At 39.1% G+C, this 21,481-nt stretch overlaps 1 protein-coding gene across 6 annotated transcripts in view; it reads left to right on the top strand.

Moving 5' to 3' along the window:
- Positions 1-21,481, top strand: part of LOC307197211 (uncharacterized protein) — a 471,902-nt gene that overhangs the window by 183,471 nt on the left and 266,950 nt on the right. For all 6 annotated transcript variants that reach the window (XM_079942947.1, XM_079942946.1, XM_079942945.1 and 3 more), the window contains one exon: positions 6,670-6,739. The gene's annotated coding sequence lies outside the window, so the exon portion shown is untranslated. The remainder of the gene's footprint in view (positions 1-6,669; positions 6,740-21,481) is intronic.

The raw sequence follows: 21,481 nt of genomic DNA, 5'->3' as shown, positions 1-21,481 counted from the left end.
GTTTAAGAGATTACTTTGAAGATTACAATGTTCAAATGCCAGGTCCTGGCCCATCATCATGCAAGAAAGAGAATCCTTCTTCAAGGCACCAGAGTAGAGGCTTATGCAGGGGGAGACTTGGGGACCCAACCCCAGGGAGTACCCCAGAGCTCTGTGTTGTTTTTCGCACTCTCCCAGAAATCTCTAAGAGGCAGAACCTGATACCTATGAAGGATATTTGTGTAATTCGCTGGGCATTTCCATTGCCCACTCCCTCGTTTTTTTGTTGGTTGTAAGAGTATTTGTTTATTGTAGAAGACAGAAGCTAATGGTAGCCATTTAAATAATATGGAAATGTCTACAATAAAACAATCTCTTCTCCCCCCCTCTTCAATCAAGCCCCCGCTTTGCTAACATAACATTATATCAGCTGTATATTCTGTAGAAATTGTAGATTCATGAGTGGAGCTTATCTTTCCACTCTCCCCCAATAACGCATTCCCCTGAAAAATGTTTTCATTTAACAAATATGTCGTGGATGCTTTTGGAGCTTAACTCATTTGGACTGACCTTAACTCATTTGTAATTTTTAAAGTTGGCCATGTAATATTCTGGATGAGGAATATACTGTTATTTATCCAACCATTCCTCTCCTCTTTTGATCAACATTCCTGTTGTTTCTACCTTTTTGCTGTTGTAAACAGTGCAACAATGAACACCTGTGTACATATAGTTTCAAGTACTAGTACACTCACCCCTCAATATCCACGATCTTCTCAGAAACCAAAGTCTGTGGATGTTCAAGTCCTTTATATAAAATGGTGCATAGTATGTGCATATAACCTACTCACATTCTCCTGTATACTTTAAATAATCTCTACATATAATATCTAATACAATGTAAATGCTATGTAAATAGTTGCCACCAACAACAAATTCAAGTTTTGCTTTTTGGAACTTTCTGGAAATTTTTAAAAAATATTTTCAATCCATGGTTGGTTGAATCCCTGGATGCAGAACACAAGGATACAGAGGGCTGACTGTACCCTTATTTACTTATTAGTATTCTTATTTCTGTTAGATTCGAAATGGGATGGCTAGGACAGAGTAATACATTCTTGACTCTAAAAGTTACTGCTGTATTTCTTTAGACATTGTAATAATATGGCATCAATAGGATATGAGTGCCTATTTTCCCACAATTTTGCCAGTAAAAGTTGTTGGTAATTCTTTTACTTATTTAATAGCATCTAGTATGCTAACATCATATATATAGGCTAATGTATCCTAAAGGCATAAGATAGTCACTATAGTTTCTTGTGTTATATGTGCATATATATGTGTGTGTGCACACATGCATATATTCATATATACATATAGTATCTTTAATCTGGACTTTATTTTTATGTCTGACATGAAGTAACTGCCTCATTCTGTTTTCTTCAAATGGAAAACCAATTGCCACAAACTGTTGTAGAGCCTATACAGTATGTTTTCATAGATTTAAATATGATCTCTATCACATACGTCATTTCCATAACACCAGTGTTTGTTTCTGAACATTTAGTTTTATTATGTTGATTATTTTCACCTCTGCCAGTACCACACTGTTTGATTCTTGTAGCTTTATAATAAATTTTGATATCTAGTAAAACAGGTTGCTCTTTTTTTCTCTTTTGTGGTTAAATACACATAATACAAAATTGACCATTTTAACCATTTTAAATTGTAAAGTTCAGTAGTATTAAAACATTTACACTGTTGTTCAGCCATTGCCACTATCCATCCCCAGAACTTTCTCATCTTCCCCAACTGAAACTCCACACTCGTTAATCACTAACTCCCCATTCCTCCCTCCCCCAGCCCTTGACAACTACCATTCTGCTTTCTGTCTCTATAATATAATTCCACTATTCTAGGGACCTCATGTAAGTGGAATCATACAACATTTGTCCTTTAGTGACTGGCTTATTTCACTTAGCATAATGTCCTCAGGTTCATCCATGTTGTGGCATGTGTCAGAATTTCCTTCTGTTTTAAGGCTGAATAATATTTCATTGTATGTATGTATCACATTTTGTTTATCCAGTTATCCACTGATAGACATTTGGGTTGCTTCCACCTTTTGGCTATTGTGAATAACAAACTTCTATGAACATGAGTGTATAAATATCTGTTTGCATCCCTGCTTCAACATCTTTTGAATGTATATCCAGAATTGGAATTGCTGGATCATGTAGTAGTTCTATAATGTAAGATAAGGGTTCACTTGCATTTCTTTGTATGTGGATATCCAATTTTTCCAACACAATTTGTTGAAGAGACTGTCCCTTCCCCATTGAATGATCTTGGCACTTTGTAAAAAATCATTTGACCATACCTGTGAGTGTTTATTTCCGGACTCTCTATTCTGTTCCATTGATCTGCATATCTATCTTTATGCCAGTGCCACTCAGTTTTGATTACCATAGTTTTACAGTAAGTTTTGCTCTTGCTTTAAAACTTTATTTATTTTCCAAAAATGTTGAGGCTATTCTTGCTCATTTTCTCTTCAGATTGAAGTTTAGAATAAATGTCTCAATTGAGATTTTGAGCATTAAATGGATAGACTAATTTGAGAATAACTGATGGCTTTACAATACTGGTTCTTACCTTCCATAATTACGGCTAATCTTTCTTTTTAGTCAGATTTTTTATGGCCCTGAAAAAAGTTTTATAATTTTCATCAATACCTTGCATACTTCTTATTAGTTTTATCAGTTCTTATTAGTTTTGTTTTTTATAGTTCTGTTGGTCTTTCAATGGAGTTTTTTCTTTTAAACTACATTTTCTTATTGGTTATTGTTGGTGTTGAGAACAGATTATATTTATTTATTTATTTATTTATTAATTTATTGCTGTACGCGGGCCTCTCACTGTTGTGGCCTCTCCCGTTGCGGAGCACAGGCTCCGGACGCGCAGGCTCAGCGGCCATGGCTCACGGGCCCAGCCGCTCCGCGGCATGTGGGATCTTCCCAGACCGGGGCACGAACCCATGTCCCCTGCATCGGCAGGTGGACTCTCAAGCACTGCACCACCAGGGAAGCCCCTATTTTTAAATTTTGATGTTTTATCTGATAATCTAATTGAACTCTCTTACTTGTATTAAAATTATTCCATTGCTTCTCTTGGATTTTTTAGATATGTTGGATAGTCATACTGTCCTCAAATAATGAAATTTTATCTTTTCAATTTCATTATTTGTATAATTTATTGCTCATATCTTATTGTCTTGCATACTATGTACCCAGCACATAGTATTCTGTGATAGTAGTCATGGCAAGCATTTTTATTTTATTCTAAAATGGCAGTGTGTCTAATGTCCACCATCAAGTGTAATGGTAGCTATCAGTTTCTGATTGATAGCCTTCATCAAGTTAAGGAGGTGTTTTCTACATTTGGAAAAAAAATATTGAACTTTAGTATATAATTTATTAGCATAGATTGAGATAATCATTAGTTATCTTTAATTTATTAAGACACTAAATTGCAGCGTTATTTTTTAAATTTTGAATTATCCTCATGGTTCTGGGATAAACCTTCCTTGGTATACTTTGTTTTATATTTTAATACCTTACAAGAGTCAATTTAACAATATGCTGTTTAGGATTTTTTGTATTTATATTCACAAGTTAGGCTGATGCATAGCTTTCTTTCCTAATTTTGATATCGGGGTTTTGCTCACCTTATGATAAGTTTCAACACTTTTATTTTTTGGTGTGAAATAAATAAAATAATTTATTTCATTATTTACTATTAATTGTTTAATTATTTACTATTACTATTTAATATTATTTACTATTTTTTGAAGTATCAATTACACAAAACCAGAAGGGGATTGATCTTTGACTAAATTTTCAATTTATTTTATGGTTTTTGATTTAGTCAGGTTTTTTTTTTTTGGCCTTTCTTGACTCAGTTTTGAGCATTTATAAAGTAATAATACTGAGAGCACCACACAACTTAGAAAATTATCCATTTCATCTACATTTTCAGGTATATTTGCATAAACCTCATGTAGTATTTTCTTAAGGTTTTAAAATTTATTATACCTATTTATTATACCTATAGTTAAGTACCTTTTATTTCTACTGTTACTTGTGTTTTTATTTTTTCCAATCATATTAGTCCTACTTACTCTTCAAGTAACAATTCTTTGCTTTGATTGACCAAATAAACTCTTTTCTTTTCTATTTTATATCTCTATCTCTATTTATATATTCACATCTGGTTTTTATCCTTTTTTCGTGTGTGGGGAGACTCATTTGTTCTTTATTTAGCTTTTTTTATTCTTTTTTTTTTTTTGTGGTACGCGGGCCTCTCACTGTTGTGGCCTCTCCCGTTGCGGAGCACAGGCTCCGGACGCGCAGGCTCAGCGGCCATGGCTCACGGGCCTAGCCGCTCCGCGGCATGTGGGATCTTCCCGGACGGGGCACAAACCTGTGTCCCTTGCATCGGCAGGCGGACTCTTAACCACTGCGCCACCAGGGACGCCCTTTATTTAGCTTTTAGTGTGAGTGCTTAGTTCACTTGTTTTCATTCCTTTCTTGCTTTCCATGAGATTCTAAGGGCCCCTAAATTTTGATGTGTGGTGCTCTTAGTATTATTACTTTATAAATAGTCTGTAATATAAATCATGAATTTCTTTTTAATCCCAGGCTAATTAGAAAACGCTTTAAAATTTCCAGTGGATAGACTTTAATTTGACCATTTTTTGTTTTTAATGTTTAGTTTTATTGCATTATAGCCGTGGAATATGGTTTGCATGATTTCTACTATTAAAAACACTTCTGAGAATATTTTTTGTGGTCAAATATATCATCAGTGTTATAAATGTTCCATGGGTATTCGAAAAGGATGTTTATTCTGCTTCCTTTGTTACAAAATTTTCCATATATTTACTAAATCAGGAATGTTAATTGTGCTATTCAAATTCTCTCTCTCTTTTTTTTTGTGGTGTTTTTTTTTTCTATCAGTTACTGAGAGAGAAGTGTATTTTCCATGTTATTAAATTTGTCAATTGCTTTTTGTATTTCAAACAGATTTTTTTTTAAATGTAGTTTGATACTCGACTGTTAGATGTACTGAGTTTATATTTTCCTTGTGGAGTCGGCTGCCTTTGTCTTATTTACTGCTTCTTGCCTTTACTAACTAAAGTGTTGCTATCCCTGCTTTATATTATTAGTATTTGCCTCCTATATCTTTGTCTATCCCTTTATATTTGATCTCTCTGAATCATTTTGTTCTAGGCGTATCTCTTGGAAACAGATAACACCTGGATTTTGTTTAAAGGATAACCTAATCTGAAATTCTCTGTCTTTGAATTGGGAAGTTTATCTGTTGCCATTTACTGGGAAAATGGAAACATTTGGTCTCACTCTGACATCCCCAGTTGTCTTCCTATTTTTGTGTAAATTAGTTTTTCCCCTTTCCTGGAGTGATTTAGTTTTCTTTACTGTTATTTTTTTGTTTACTGGTTTGAAAGTTATACATACTGCCACTGTATCTAGGGCTTATGCTTATTTTGTAATAACATATTTGAAAATGTTCCCTTTTATTGATTTCTAACATTAGTTAGTGTCTCTCACCTCCTCCTTAAACAAGAGGAGACTGTGGAACTTGGCATCTTACCTCTTTTCTACTCTAGTTCCTCCTCTGAGTTGATAGAAATACCATTTCAACCTTGTGTTTGTTTTAAATCTTGCCTTTATTTTATAAGGATTAATAATAATTGAATTAAGCTTAAAGCACCATTCTAAAAAATTATTCCGATCGAGCTGAAAGTTTCGTGCTATCCTTCACTTAATCATTGCTTCTTGAATCTCATGTCTTTCTCCTCCTTAGATTTGTTTTTAATTTTTCTGGCACAAACTCTTGAGTAAGTCTTTTAAAAGGCTTTGTGGGTGTTACATTTTCTGAGTCCTGGAAAATCTGTAATTGGCTTTACTGAGTACTGGGCTTAGGAATTGATATCCCCAATTTTTTTCCTTCTAAACTTTGAAGATATTTCTTCACTATATTTTAGGATTTCAATTTTGATCATTCTGTAAGTGAAAGAATGAAAAGCAGTGCAGTCGGTTGTTTAGTCATCTAGCTACTGCATTTGTTAGGCACGGTATTAGGCTACAGGAATTTAGAAAAGGTAATACTGATCTATAAATGAATGTCTGTGGGAGGAAGAGGGATCAAGTAACTGAATTCGCTTAAAGTAGTTTCCTTTGCAGAGGAAACATTTAAACTGGTTAGTGACGGGAAAGCAGACATTTACTCGAGAATTTATAATCTTATCTAGTCCACATTCTGGTCCTTATATAAAAATGTTAGATAGAATTTGCTTAGATAAATCTGGACTAGATTAGACTTGCATAGAATTAGAAGAAATAAATATATCTTCCCCCAATTACCAATACATTTTATTTTGTTCTAGTATCTAAATAGATACCTTTCCACTTATCAGATTTCCTAGGACAGAGGTTAGTAAACTAAGATTGGCTACCTGTTTTTGTAAATAAAATTTAATTGCAACAGCTATGTTCATTGATTTCTGCATTGTCTATGGCTCTTTCATAATGTGGTAGCAGAGTTGAGGATTTGCAACAAAGACTGCATGGCTCCCAGAGTCTGAAATATTTACTGTCTGGCTCTTTACAGAAAACATTTGCTGACCCTGCTCTAGGACACGCATCAGGGCTTCTGTTAGCGCTCCTACAAGGCCATCAAGGTAGGTGACAACAGCAAATCTTGACTTCCTTAGGGTGGTTGATGATATTCATAGCAAGTTTGGAAACTCAGTCGGCCTATATTTTATATTGAGAAATGGAAGCTTATCTCTCAGTCATGTACCATTGTTAATAATCACTTGCCCTTTAAATTATTTCCTTTTTTCAATCTTGTTTTTTTTCTCATCTTCTGGGAGTTGTGCAATTGAGTGTTGCGATTTTCATTTCTTTGACTGCGTGATGTGAGGGAAGCTGGCATATTTGCTAATGTGCTGTTGTGTGGGCTCGGGCTGCTGATTGCTTTTGGCCTAGGTGCTGTGCAGAGCTCCAAGGTTTGGCTTTGTGAACGCTGCCTGGCAAAGCAGAAACATTTTGTGAAATTTCACAAATGTCACACACACACGCACATTTTCAATTGCAAAATTCTCCCCCTTGGCACACAATTTTTCCCAGGTTTCTGTTCTTCATAATAAATCTTTAGCCATCTTTCTTCCAACGGGAGCACTTCAGTGGGTAGACTGGCTGTCGCTTTGATAAAACTTGCACTTAAAAGTCCTCGGTTTCCAGGGTGTTCTGATGGTTTTCCCTTTCTCAGAAATTTAATATGATCTTTTATTCCGAAGAGAAAGCAGCTTTATTTCAAGCCCAACTGTTCCCTCAGACAAAGATTCCCTGATTTAATTTCCAGCAAAAACCATTTTTCAAGATGGAACCCGTAGAAACTGATCTCTCAGCTTCACCATCCTGAACCCAGAGTGAGATGCAGGGAATTGAATTCAGCAGAAAACTGGGCAAATTTCATTCTTTTTGTGCATGACTCAAAGCATCTAAGAGACTGTAACAAGAGTGCTTAATTTCAATAAAAGCACTTGGTGGTATATTTTGGTACTTCTGTCATGGGTAGCTATGAACACTTTACAGACAAGTCACTGAGTCACAGATGACATTAAACCATGGAGAGGTAAACTTTTCTTAAAGTCAATCAAGATGTCAGTGGGGGCCAAGCGGGCTTTAATTTTGTGGTTTGGTGTATCTGTTCTGAGCATTTTGCCAATTTTGGGATATGCCTCTGATTAAAGAAAATTCTTCCAATTTGACTCTCCAAATTTGTATCTCTGTCTGGGCTTCAAGCTCTGCTTTACAGTTTCCTGGCCCTCTATTTACTGTTATTACTGACAGTGACCCCTCACCCTCATCCCTTCCTCTTGACCCCAGGGTCCTCGCACCTGTGAGTTGCCATCCTGGCAGCCTTGATTAGACGGGCTTGGCTGTGCCCCGCGCTAGCCATGCCCTTCCCAGTTTAGACCTTTTGAGTAGCGATAATTGGGCAGCCCTCTGCATCCAGGCCTTCAAATGCAACCAGGCCAAATGGGACAGCCTCAGCCATGCTGTTTGAAACACATCATATTTACTGGAGAGCAGACAATGCAGTTGAGAAACTCTAAAAAGAAAATTAGTGTCTTTATTTTGTCAGCTATAGATCTGGCCCCAACTGTTTAGGGAAAAAAGAAATAAAATATTCCATCCAGTCATTTAAACAGTACCTTTAGGTAATGCTCAGTGTTCTGGGATGATTGCTCAGAATTTGTCATGGAAATGTTAGAGTTAAACATGTGCACTCCGGAGTCAGACTGTCAGGGTTTAAGCAATGATTTTGCCACCGAGTAGCTTCGTGACCTTGACAAATTACATAGCTACTCTGCCTCAATGTCCTCATGTGTAAACTAGAAAAAAACTCTACTTCCGTGCCATCCAATTCAGTGGACACTAGCCACATATGACTATTGAAATTTAATTAAAATTAAATGAGGGTAACAATTTATTTCTTCAGTTGTACTACCCACATTTCAAGGGCTCAATAGACAACATATAGCTAGTGGCTACTGGATTGGAGAAGAGAGAATAGAACATTTCTAGCATAAAGATCTATTGGACAGCACTGGTCTATATCAAAGGGTTATAATGAGGAGTAAATGAGTTAATACATCTAAAGTGCCTAAAACAATGCCTAGCCCGTAGAAGAGGTTCAATACGTTTATCATCATCATTATTTCTATACTTCTCTCTCTTCCCAGCTCTTCTTCAAAATGGCAGCTGGGTCTACTGGGGAAGAGTAAGGTTACTCCACTTCCTGGTTACTAGTTTTTGTACAAAAGCTTTATTTCCTATACCATCTTGTAAGTTTCCATGGGGCAGAGATTTCTTTTTTAAAGAGAGACACCATCATAGAATGGCTCTGTGTGAGGGCCATACAGACAAACAGCCTGTTTTTTTTTTTTGCCACTTAGTAACTGTGTGACCTTAGGCAAATTATTTGCTCTTTCTCTCTGTCTCTCTCTCTCTCTCCCTCTCTCTGTTTCTATTGATACATATGTGAAATAAGAATAATATATAATATAATAAAGTCTCTCAAAGGTTGTTGGGAGAATTAAGTGAATTAGCATACGTACTTAGACTGGGACTTGGCATTGTTAAGTTCGCAAAAAGTATTACTTCTCATAAATATTATAATTTCTGCGCTGTCTTTGACTCCTCTTCAAAATGGCATTGGATACTACTTGGGAAGTGTTTGTCTCACTCAACCTACTGGTGGGGAGAGGTGTTGGAGTCTTGCAGCTCTTCTGGTCTTTGGGATGACATCCCTTTGTCCCACTGCTGGCTTCGGGGAATGAAATTGGTGGTTGACTTGATCTGTGGTTCAGTGTGTCTCAGTCTAGCTAGGGATCTGCAACCCTGCCTGGCTGACGTGGTCTTTCCTTGGCTCTCAATGATGTCACAGACCCACTGTGTCTCTTCCATATCTTCCTTTGGTTTCTGGTTGGTAGTCACTCCCAGCTTCCACTGCAAAGTCTCTCTCCATCTCATCATGGCTGGTCCTGGGCATTCCACTCTTCTCCACTAAGCTTTCAACTCCCTTTGGAAGAGCTTTGGAAACTTCTGGGCGTCATCCAAGTTGAATCCACAGGTTGATTTCACTATAGGTAGCTCTGAAACAGGAAACAGGGCAAAATCCCCTGCCCTTGGTACTCGCTTCAATTTACCTAACATACCAGCCCCTTCCCCCAGTGATTTTAGATGGAAATTATCCCCATCCTACCCTAGCCATTGGTCTCAACCCATGTAGATCCTCGTAGAGAATGAGGTCATCCAGGGCAGGTCTCAGTGGAAATGAAATTTCTCATTCAGACATTCCTTAAGACTGACAGCCACTCCAAAGTGCCTTGAGGAGTTTTAGGATCATTATCCCGACTCTAGGTCTGGAGATGCCTTGATACTGAGTCATGACTTGAGGTTGGAACCTAGCTTTGGGCATATATATGTATCCAGACATAGCAAATGACCTTATGCTCATGGATGCCACCCTTAACTGGTAACGGGGATTCTGAATTAGTGTGGTGGAAAGTCCAGTGATGGAGGGCAAGAGATAAATGCATCAAATACTGTGAAAGTAGAGTTAGTAGTTTTGGCCCCTGTTTACATTTATGAAACAACATCTAACTATAACTGGATTGAAAAATATAATACTCAGGTAATGATTTGGACATCTTATCTATAATATCAATAATTGAGCTCTTCAAATAAAGCCACAAGTAATTGAAATAAAAAATAAAGGTGATTCTCCTCAGGAATACTCATTTCTTACCTCATAGCTTGATGATCTGAGTAAGGTACGACATCATCCGTTTAGAGTCCAGTGTATATCTCAGAAAGGGGGAGTTGCCTTCCCTTTCTTAAATGAGAATTTGCGTGGTATGTAAGATTTTGGGCACTGCCACGGGAGAGTTATATATCTCAGGTGCACATGAATATTATTTGATGATGATGAGTACTTGATGAATGATTTTCAGGGTGTTGTTTATATATATAACTACTCTGGTAATAGTAATTATCAATCCAAAAGCAAAAAAGCCTAACAATTAGATATAAGAATAAGAAGTTAAGCCTCATAGAAAAGTGATCATTTTTAGTGGTTGTGGAGAAAATGTTGACATGACTAAAAGAACATATGGGGAACTACCAGCAGACCAATTCATGTGTTGCAGCTACTTAACTGAATTACAAATGCAAAATGCATTCTTTTCCCAGTTTCATTCCATTTAAACCCAAATGGCTCTGTGAAATGATGTCATACACCTGGTGAAAAGCTCTGCTTTTTTTAAAAAAATCTTATCGCTTCACCAAAGCACCTGGTGTTGAACCAACAACAACCTTCTTTCTGTATTTTTTTGAACAAATTTAACCATTTTTCAGAATATTCACTTCTCTCTCCGTGAAAAAATTAAGCATCAAAAGAAGCTTAATTTAATCCCGTTTTTTCCCCTCCTGGTTCTTTTGACATCAGTCACGATGCTGGTCATTGTCAGGAAAGGAAATGAAGAGGGACTTTTTTTTTTTTTACCTTCAATCCAGGAAAAACAAGGAGTAAAAAAAAATTTTGTTATTGTTGTTACAAGTGGAACACTATGCTGTAAAACAGGAAGAAGCGCTCTTCCAAACTGCTAAGAGGATGTAACCAGGAACGGAGAATCAGAACCCACAAATTAAAAACTGGGAACTAGACTTGGGAGGGCAGCACCAAGAAAAACAGAAATAACATTTAGGTGAGGCAGAAAAAAATTGAGCTCTCTCGTAAAAACAGATGAAAACCAATATTGGATGTGTTGGGGAACATAGGCTATATTTAGTTACAACAAATTAGATAAATTGGACATTGCAAAGTGTTGGCCCCTGAGCCACATCTGGTATCCAGTTGTGATTTACCCAGTATTCCAGAAAAATTCCTATTGACTACCAACATGTAAAAATTGGAGCATTCATGTAAAAATTAAGACGTTTTTAGTTCTTTAGAAGAAGACTCTAGCAGCACTGGGCAGGAGTTTCTGTGAGGTGTCAGCTGGCAGGAACTGAGCCCGGCTGCCTCCTTTAGGTGGGGTACGTGTCCTCTAGCTGATCCAGTCCCCACCACCCCCTATTGCCTGCCTTATATGATGAGTCTGAGTCTCTAGCTTTTTGTTACCTGGCCAGTCTCATTGGTCTTCTGAGCTTGCACCTCTGCTAGGAGTGATGCATCCGTTCTGCCAGGATGGGATTACGCATTCCTGTGAAATGTGGAGCCAGGACTGTGAGATTTATACAAGCAGTGGGGCTGGCACGCAGCCAGATGCAGGGAGTTTGGGGTGGTTTGGTGTGTGTTCCTTTCTACCCTGCTAGGCTTTGCTACACTTAATGGCTCTTGTCTGCTCTGACTTAAACATCAGTGGGGTTGACTTTGGCTTCCTCTGACTGGTCAGTCCATTCAGCACAGAGCCAGTGATTCCAGAAATACCCTGGTTTGTTGGTTAGCCTGATCTGTGTCCCTTTGAGAAGGTAAGGAGTTTAGCTTGCTCCTTGTTGAAAATGAGGACTCAGCGGAGGATAGAGCCAGTCATCATTTGTCTGTATTCAAATTTTCTGTTATAGGCTGCAGTATTACAAGGTTTTAAATACAGAAAGTCACAGTCTATATAAACAATGCTAGAATAGGTTAATAGACTGCCACATAGGTTATAAGCATCAGTGAAGACATGGTGGGATATAAAAAAGTTAATTTTCCCATCAGATTTTTAAAGTGTCTGCCTCATAATGGTTCTGGCCTTCAGGGTAATTATGATTTAGTAGAGGAGCTGGGACATATGTGTTAATGAGCAGTAATAATAAGGGCAGCATATATGTGCCAAACAAATGTTATAGACCATAAGTGGTGTGGGAGTTCAGAGGAAAGAATTCGCGTTGCAGGCTACATCATTTGGGGAGAACTTATTAAAGAGCTAGTGTCCATCGACAGATGAAGGGATTAAGAAGATGTGGCACATATATACAATGGAATATTACTCAGCCATAAAAAAGAATGAAATTGAGTTATTTGTAGTGAGGTGGGTGGACCTAGAGTCTGTCATACAGAGTGAAGTAAGTCAGAAAGAGAAAAACAAACACCGTATGCTAACACACATATATGGAATCTAAAAAGAAAATGGTTCTGAAGAACCTAGGGACAGGACAGGAGTAAAGACACAGATGTAGAGAATGGACTTGAGGTCACAGGGAGGGGGAAGGGGAAGTTGGGACAAAGTGAGAGAGTGGCATGGACATATATACACTACCAAACGTAAAATAGATAGCTAGTGGGAAGCCGCCGCATAGCACAGGGATATCAGCTCAGTGCTTTGTGACCACCTGGAGGGGTGGGATAGGGAGGGTGGGAGGGAGATGCAAGAGGGAAGGGATATGGGGATATATGTATACGTATAGCTGATTCACTTTGTTATACAGCAGAAACTAACGCACCATTGTAAAGCAATTATACTCCAATAAAGATGTTAAAAAAAAGAACTAGGTTGGCCTTAACATGTATTGAGGAGCAATTCTGATTACAAGTTGTGTCACAATAATCATCCAGAATAATCATTCAAGGGGTCGGTTCTGGAGCAAAAAGACTTCTCAGGGTAGAGAAACAGTCAAGCTTCTTCAGTAAAATTCAGAACTATTTAAACTCACTGACTCCTCAATCAAATGAAATTAATGTTAGAAAAGAAAAGAAAAGAAGAACCAAGCCACTCATCATCAGATAGTCTTTCAATCTAATTCTCTGCTTGGAGAATCAGAGGTTTCAACTACAGACTAGAGGGGCTTCAGTCATCTTTCGACAGCCTCATTTCACAGACGAGGAAACTGAAGTCTTCAGGTGTGTTGCCTGAGGTCACAGAGCTGGGAAGCTCTGGAAGGAAGTGCACAGGGGTGGGAGAATTTATCGCCCTGACGGAGATTCAGCTTCCTCCACAGCCTCTGAGGTGCCCTCGTGCAACTTTGGAACTAAGAACGGGCAGTCCTGATTCTGAGGCTCTCACCTGGGCTGCGTCTTCCCCCGGCTGTCTGGGACAGCTCTTAAAGCCAAACTCGAGTGACACAGTCATCAAGATTTATGCAGATACAGAGCTGCGCAAACCTGTTTTTGATTTTCTGTAAGTAGGTTTTTCTCATGGTGAGTTACCTTCAGCGATTCATATTTTAAGTTCTTTTTGATAGAATTAAACAATCCAATCATGTCATTTGATGGCTCTATTCACAACTTCTGGACCCCGTGCAGCCCCCAGGTGGCCTTTTAAGCGAAAGCGCTTAATTACTTCCTGCAACCTAAGGGAATGTGAAATTGCAGATACTGCTAGATTACTTAAGCACATGTTTAGTTGATAATTTGTCTCTTCTGCTCATTTCCATCATGCAGTAGAATAGTTTAGAGGACAGAAACACAGAAAGCAAGGGGGATGCTGTTACAACATCCTTTGGGTCAACTTTTAAATAAGTTTCATTAATTTATTCTTAACATAGAAAATTTGGAAGGTGATGAAATGCATGGTGGAGCTCCCTTTTAGAATGCGGCTCCATCATTTCTTTGAAGAATTATACATTTCTAGTATGTAAGACACTCCGATAATAAATAAACATTACTGTGGACTTGCCCACTCTTTATATTATCTGCATACCTAGCCAATAATATGCATAACTAAGAGACGGCCTATTAGTATTATGAATTCGCTGGTACTTAAGCAGAGAGTTTATTCATGTACTTTAACATTTTAAATATCACTCTTTCAAGTACAGCTTATGATTAGTTTGTTATGAGAATGTGAGGGCATAAAAAGTTCAGGTTTCTTTGAAAAATGATTTTTGAATGGAGGGAATTCCAAAAACTCAGGAACTTTAAAAAAAAAAAAAAAAAACAAAGTCAGAAATACTGCATTTTCATGACCTTTTCCTTCATGAGTAACTCAGAAAATTTGATTCAAACTTTCCAAAATAAATTTTTCTTTGGCTTGAGACTAAAGCATAATAACTTTCGGTTCAAAAGGGGCTGTTGGTGGACTTTTTTGGACAATATGAGAAAGGAAAGAAATTAGGGCCCCAAATAGAGTACTAGTTTTTGACTTGATTAGGGAGCAGGGACGGTGGCGCTATAATTACTGAAAATGAGGCCTCCACGTCATCCATGTTATTTTGCTGGTAAATTTTTGACTTTCTCTTCTGAGAAGAACAGCGATGTGTGCTCGGAGCTGAAAAATCCCTATCGATGTCAGTAAGCGTGCCGTACATCTAAGATTTGTCTATGGGGAGGGAAGTGACACGGGTGGGCGAAATAGAATATATGTTTTAAATCATGAGATGAAAGTCCAGACAGAAAGGTTGCAAGGAAACAGAGGGTCTGTGGAAGGTAAGGGGAGGTGGATGAAGAAAGGTGAGAACCCAGGAGGTCATGGCCACTTTGTAGACACCTCCCTACACACTAATTCCAAAAGCAAGACGGAACTCCTGAGATTTCATGGATGGATGAGAATATAGGGAGAAGACACAAGAGGAAGGGGTTTTCTGGAAGCTCTGCAAAGAAGGGGGAGAAGGAAAGACTGGAAAATGTTATAAGCATTCTGTTTGTGTTGTGTCACTTAGTGCAGTCTTGTCTGCCCGGCCCACCAGTCTGCAACAAAAGTCAGTCTCCAGAGTAACAACAGACACTGGTGAGCTCTCCAACAAAAGACCACCTCCCTGAGGGCAGCATGACGTGATGACTGAACACCAGCCCCATGAAACAGAACCACTATAGGGGTTGCCAGGGCCCGCAGTGGCTCCTTGCTGCCTCCGAATGAACGTGTTAAAAGACCAAGAACTGGGGCTTCCCTGGTGGCACAGTGGTTGAGAGTCCGCCTGCCGATGCAGGGGACACAGGTTCGTGCCCCGGTCTGGGAAGATCCCACATGCCGCGGAGCGGCTGGGCCCGTGAACCGCAGCCGCTGAGCCTGCGCGTCTGGAGCCTGTGCTCCACAACGGGAGAGGCCGCAACAGTGACAGGCCCGCGTACAGCAAAAAAAAAAAAAAAAAAAAAAGACCAAGAACTGTGCTGGGAGATGATTAGACTGGAGAACTGGGCGGTGGGTAGTGTTGAGAAAGCCCCAGACACGTCTGTGGCCACTTGGGGCTGGTTCCTGGCGGCGGGGGAGGGGAGGAGAGCCCGTTCGTGGTGCAGTCCTGGAGAGGACGTGACTTGGATCCGCAGGCGGAGAGTGGATGGTGGGGCCTCCGATTTTCTCCTGCGGGTGGAGGGACCCTCAAGCAGTCTATTAACTCTTCAACTTCACACCATTTCCTCAAAACTGCCCCCCACCTTGGGCAGCTGGGAGAGTGGTTTGTTCTCCGTGAAGTACACAGTATGAGCTGTAAATGTTGGTCACTAGCCGTGGCATGGTTCCCTTACTGCACTTCCCTCAGTTTACATCAACATAGTCTGCTGAGCGCCTGCCCATTGCTTGGGGCTCTGCCACACGTTGAGAGTAGACAAATAACACTGGGCCCTTGACCTTGAGAAGCTCACCACCGAGTCCGGGGAATAAATAACTTTGATAAGAAGTATTAACTAGAGGGATAGAAGCTTGCCTGAGGAGCCCTTGACTCGGAGGAGGGGCCATTATAGCTCAGCCAGGCTGGCGGGAAGACAGTGACTCATGAAATTGGCAAATGGTGAGAAGAGGGTGGTAAGTTTAGAAAAAAAAAAAAGGTTACTTAACTCTTCATTTCACCAACGTTTTAGCCTCCTTCTTCACATGTCCCTGTTTTGACTCAATCAAAATCTTGGAGTTGGCACCAACAATGTGGTTAATCCCTGTCCTAAATTCATTGGGAATGACCCGCTCCCATCAGACCCAAGCCACCCAAGCCAGAAACCAAGCCACTCGAGCCAGAAACCCACAGAGACGTCCTAACCCCTCCGTCTCTCTCATGCCACACCAACTGGTGAGTCTATTAGTCACCAAGTCCTGACTCTACTTGCAAATATCTCTGGCATTGGCCCCTCACTTTGCCCCATCTCTGTTGTCTCCACTTTTTCCCTAGCTCTCGTCTGCCCTCACTTACACTATTGTACCAGCCTCCTAACTGACCCCTCGCCCCACTCTCACTTCTATTAACCACTGCTGTGAAGATGATCTACACAGAAATTTCTAGATCAGAAATCATATCATGTTACTCCACTGCTCAAAATCTATCAATGGTTTCCTTCTGCAGATAGAATAAAATCCCAACTCTTTAGTGTGATCTAAAAAGTCCTATGAAAAATATTTGAACAGACACCACCAAAGAAGACATACAGGTAGCAAATAAGCACATGAAAAGGTGCTCAATGTTATTAGTCATTGTGAAATGCCAACTAAAACCATGAGAGACCACTACACAACTATTATTAAAATAGCTAAAATGAAAAAGATTCACATCACATCAGTGTTGGCAAAGATGTGGAGGAAACGGAGCCTTCAGACATTGCTAATGGGAGTGTAAAATGGTACAACTGCTTTGGAAAAGGGTTTGGTAGTTTCCTATGAAGTTGGACATACATTTACCATATGATCCAGCAATTCCGTTTCTAGGTAGTACCTAAAAGAAAGCGTGTGTCCAGAAAAAGACTTAAACATGGATGTTCATAGCAATTGTGTGCATAATAATCAGAAACTGGAAACAGTCCAAATGTTCATCAGTAGTTAAAAGGTAAACAAATTGTGTATTTATCTGATGGAATACAGCAATAAAAAAGAATATGGATACCCACCACGTCATAGTTATACTGAGGGAAGGAAAGCAGAGAGTATATACTGTGTGTGTTAGTTTGCTGGGGCGGATATTGCAGGCTGGGTGACTTAAACCATAGAGATTTATTTTCCCATGAATCTGGAGTTTAGAAAGCTGATATCAAGGTGTCGGCAGGGTTGGTTTCTTCTGAGCCTCTCTCCTTGGCTTGCAGGTGACCGTCTTCTCCTCCCTGTGTCCTCCCTCTGTGTGTGTCTGTATCCAAATTTCCTCTTCTTACAAAGACGCCAGTCATATAGGGTTGGGGCCCAGCCTAATGACCTCATTTTAATTTAATTACCTCTTTAAGGACTTGATCTTCAAATACAGTCTCATTCTGAGGTATAAGGGGTTAGAACACTTGGAGAAACAAGATTCATCCCGTAACACTACATGAATCAATTTACATAAAAGTTTAGAAAATTCAAACCAATCTATAGCAACAGGAGGAGGGATGGATTCTTAGGAGGTACAAAAAAACTTTTGGGGGGGGTGATGGAATTTTTCATTGTCTGGTTTTGGTGGTGGTTTCATGGGTGTATACTTATGTCAGAACATTGCACACTTTATCTATCTATCTATCTATCTATTAAAAAGTTTTTCCCGCTGCGTGGCTGGTGGGATCTTAATTCCCCAACCAAGGATTGAACCTGGGCCCCAAGTCCTAACCACTGGACCACCAGGGAATTCCTGCACACTTTAAATATGCAGAGTCTGCTGTAAGTCAGTGATACCTCAATAAAGCTGTTCTTTTTTTTTTTTTTAACATCTTTATTGGGGTATAATTGCTTTACAATGGTGTGTTAGTTTCTGCTTTATAACAAAGTGAATCAGTCATACATAAACATGTTCCCATATGTCTTCCCTGTTGCGTCTCCCTCCCTCCCACCCTCCCTATCCCACCCCTCCAGGCTGTCACAAAGCACCGAGCCAATATCCCTGTGCCATGTGGCTGCTTCCCACTAGCTATCTACCTTACTGCGTTTGTTAGTGTGTATATGCCCATGACTCTCTCTCGCCCTGTCACAGCTCACCCTTCCTCCTCCCCATAACCTCAAGTCCGTTCTCTAGGAGGTCTGCGTCTTTATTCCTGCTTTACCCCTAGGTTCTTCATGACATTTTTTTTCTTAAATTCCATATATATGTGTTAGCATACGGTATTTGTCTTTTTCTTTCTGACTTACTTCACTCTGTATGACAGACTCTAGGTCTATCCACCTCATTACAAATAGCTCAATTTCGTTTCTTTTTATGGCTGAGTAATATTCCATTGTATATATGTGCCACATCTTCTTTATCCATTCATCCGATGACGGGCACTTAGGTTGTTTCCATCTCCGGGCTATTGTAAATAGAGCTGCAATGAACATTTTGGTACATGACTCTTTTTGAATTATGGTTTTCTCAGGGTATATGCCCAGTAGTGGGATTGCTGGGTCATATGGTAGTTCTATTTGTAGTTTTTTAAGGAACCTCCATACTGTTCTCCATAGTGGCTGAACCAATTCACATTCCCACCAGCAGTGCAAGAGTGTTCCCTTTTCTCCACACCCTCTCCAGCATTTATTGTTTCTAGATTTTTTGATGATGGCCATTCTGACTGGTGTGAGATGATATCTCATTGTAGTTTTGATTTGCATTTCTCTAATGATTAATGATGTTGAGCATTCTTTCATGTGTTTGTTGGCAGTCTGTATATCTTCTTTGGAGAAATGTCTATTTAGGTCTTCTGCCCATTTTTGGATTGGGTTGTTTGTTTTCTTGTTATTGAGCTGCATGAGCTGCTTGTAAATTTTGGAGATTAATCCTTTGTCGGTTGCTTCATTTGCAATAAAGCTGTTCTTTAATAAATGCTTTTTATGACCTTGCCTTCCCATTTCTTTCCAGGTCTAGGTTTGACGATTCTTTTTTCAGGCCCTATGCACCTTTGCTATACCAAATTCTTGCAGTTATTTGAATATTGCAAGCTTTCTCATACCACCGAGTCTTTGCAAATACTGTTTTCTCTGCTGGAATGCCCTTCTTCCTTCTCTGCTTAGTGACTTGGCCATGACTTTGCAGATACCAGTCTGAGCTGACTGTCTATCCTTCCTGCTTCTATGGCCTTGTTATAGTACATATATAGTATTGGATTTTGGCTGTTTATTTATTTTTTAAATTTATACCCTATTAGGTTCAGTTTTTTAAGGTTAAAGATTTTTGTCTTGGTACCTTTTTTTAAAAAGAAATATTTAATTTTGGAATAATTTTAGATTTATAGAAAAATTGCAGACATAGTACAGACCCTATATACCCTTCAATCAGTTTCCCTTATTAAGGTTAATGTTTTACATTAGTTTGTCAAAACGAAGTAGCCAACATTGGTATATTACTGTTAGCTAAGTACCAGACTTTATTCAGATTTCATTGGTCTTTCTGTGCATGTCCTCCTGTTCCAGGATCCAATGCAAGATACCACATTGCATTTTGTCATTATGTCGTCTTGTTCTCCTCTGGTCTGTGACAGTTACTCATTCTTTTCTTAGTTTTTGATATCTTTTTATTCCCTGAGCTTAGTTCCTAAAAATAAAAACAAGAAACAATAGCTAACATTTATGTTGCCTACTGTGTGCCGGGCATATAGTTAATGTCTTTTTGTGTACCATCTCATTTAACTCTCACAGTAATCCACAGGTAGTTGCTATTGTTATGGCTGGTTTAGCAGGTGAAGAAGTTGATGCTCAAACAGTGTATGCCATTAGCTAGCTTAGCTCTTAATGCTATTCTGTAGGCAACTAATAAATGTTAGTGCATAACTGCCTTTCTCCATTCATTGAATTATTAGGAGGAATGAAACTGCAGAATTTGCACAATTCCAGATCTTTTTCAAAATTTTTATTTTTTTCTTTTTTGGCTGTGTTCCTTGGCATGTGGGATCTTAGTTCCCCGACCAGGGATGGAACTTGTGGCCCCTGCAGTGGCAGCTTGGATTCTTAACCACGGGACCTCCAGGGAAGTCCCTCCAGAGCTTAAGTAAATAGGATACATTAAATTACGGGAGGCCACTGGGGGAAAAGAATGAGGCCGTGGTCCTGCTTTGGCAGGAACCAGTATCTCTGCCTGACTCACTCATCTGTTACATGCAGCAGCCAGAGTGACTGCAGTGCGGCATTTGTCCCGCCCACCAAGGAGAAAGGCCTATTAGAAAAGACAGTGAGTTTACCAACCATTAATGCAAACTCCAAGACACAGATTTTTAAAAAATTGTATTGAAATATAGCTTTTAAAAATGTTGTATTAATTTCTCCTGTATAGCAAAGTCATTCAGTTATACATATATATTCTTTTTCATATTCTTTTCCATTATGGTTTATCACAGGATATTGAATACAGTTCCCTGTGCTATACAGTAGGACCTTGTTGTTTATCCATCCTATGTATAATAGTCTGCATCTGCTAATCCCAAACTCCCAATCTTTCTCTCCCCCAATCCCCCTCCCCCTTGGCAACTACAGGTCTGTTCTCTATAGACACAGTTTTTCTAAAAATGAAGTCTAGTTGATTTACAATATTGTGTTAGTTTCAGGTGCACAGCACAGTGATTCAGTTTTTTTCTGATTATATTCCATTATAAGTTACAAGCGAGTGAGTATAATTCCCTGCTATACAGTAAATCCTTGTTGCTTATCTATTTTATGTATAGTAGTTTGTCTCCGTCAATCCCATATTCCTACTTTGTCCCTCCCCCCTCATCCCTCTCCCCTTTGGTAGCCATAAGTTGGTTTTTTATGTCTGTGATTCTGTTTTGTAGATAGATTCATTTGTATGATTTTTTAGATTCCACATATTAAGTATCATCATATAGTATTTGTCTTTCTCTGTCTTACTTCAGTAAGTATAATATTCTCTAGGTCCATCCATGTTGCTGCAACTGGCAATATTTCATTCTTTTTATGGCTGAGTAATATTCCATTGTCTCTATATATACCACATCTTCTTAAGCCCATCACAAGACACAGATGTTTATGGTAAGGAAATGACTGGCAATGCTGAACTATTTTACAGGGATCGTGAAAAACACTTAAGTCTGTAATGACTAGCAATCAGCTGAAATGCTACTGGAA

This window comes from Stenella coeruleoalba (genome assembly GCF_951394435.1).
Source record: "Stenella coeruleoalba genome assembly, chromosome: 14".
In the NCBI taxonomy this organism is placed as follows: Eukaryota; Metazoa; Chordata; class Mammalia; order Artiodactyla; family Delphinidae; genus Stenella; species Stenella coeruleoalba.
This window is presented reverse-complemented; position numbering and strand designations above follow the sequence as displayed.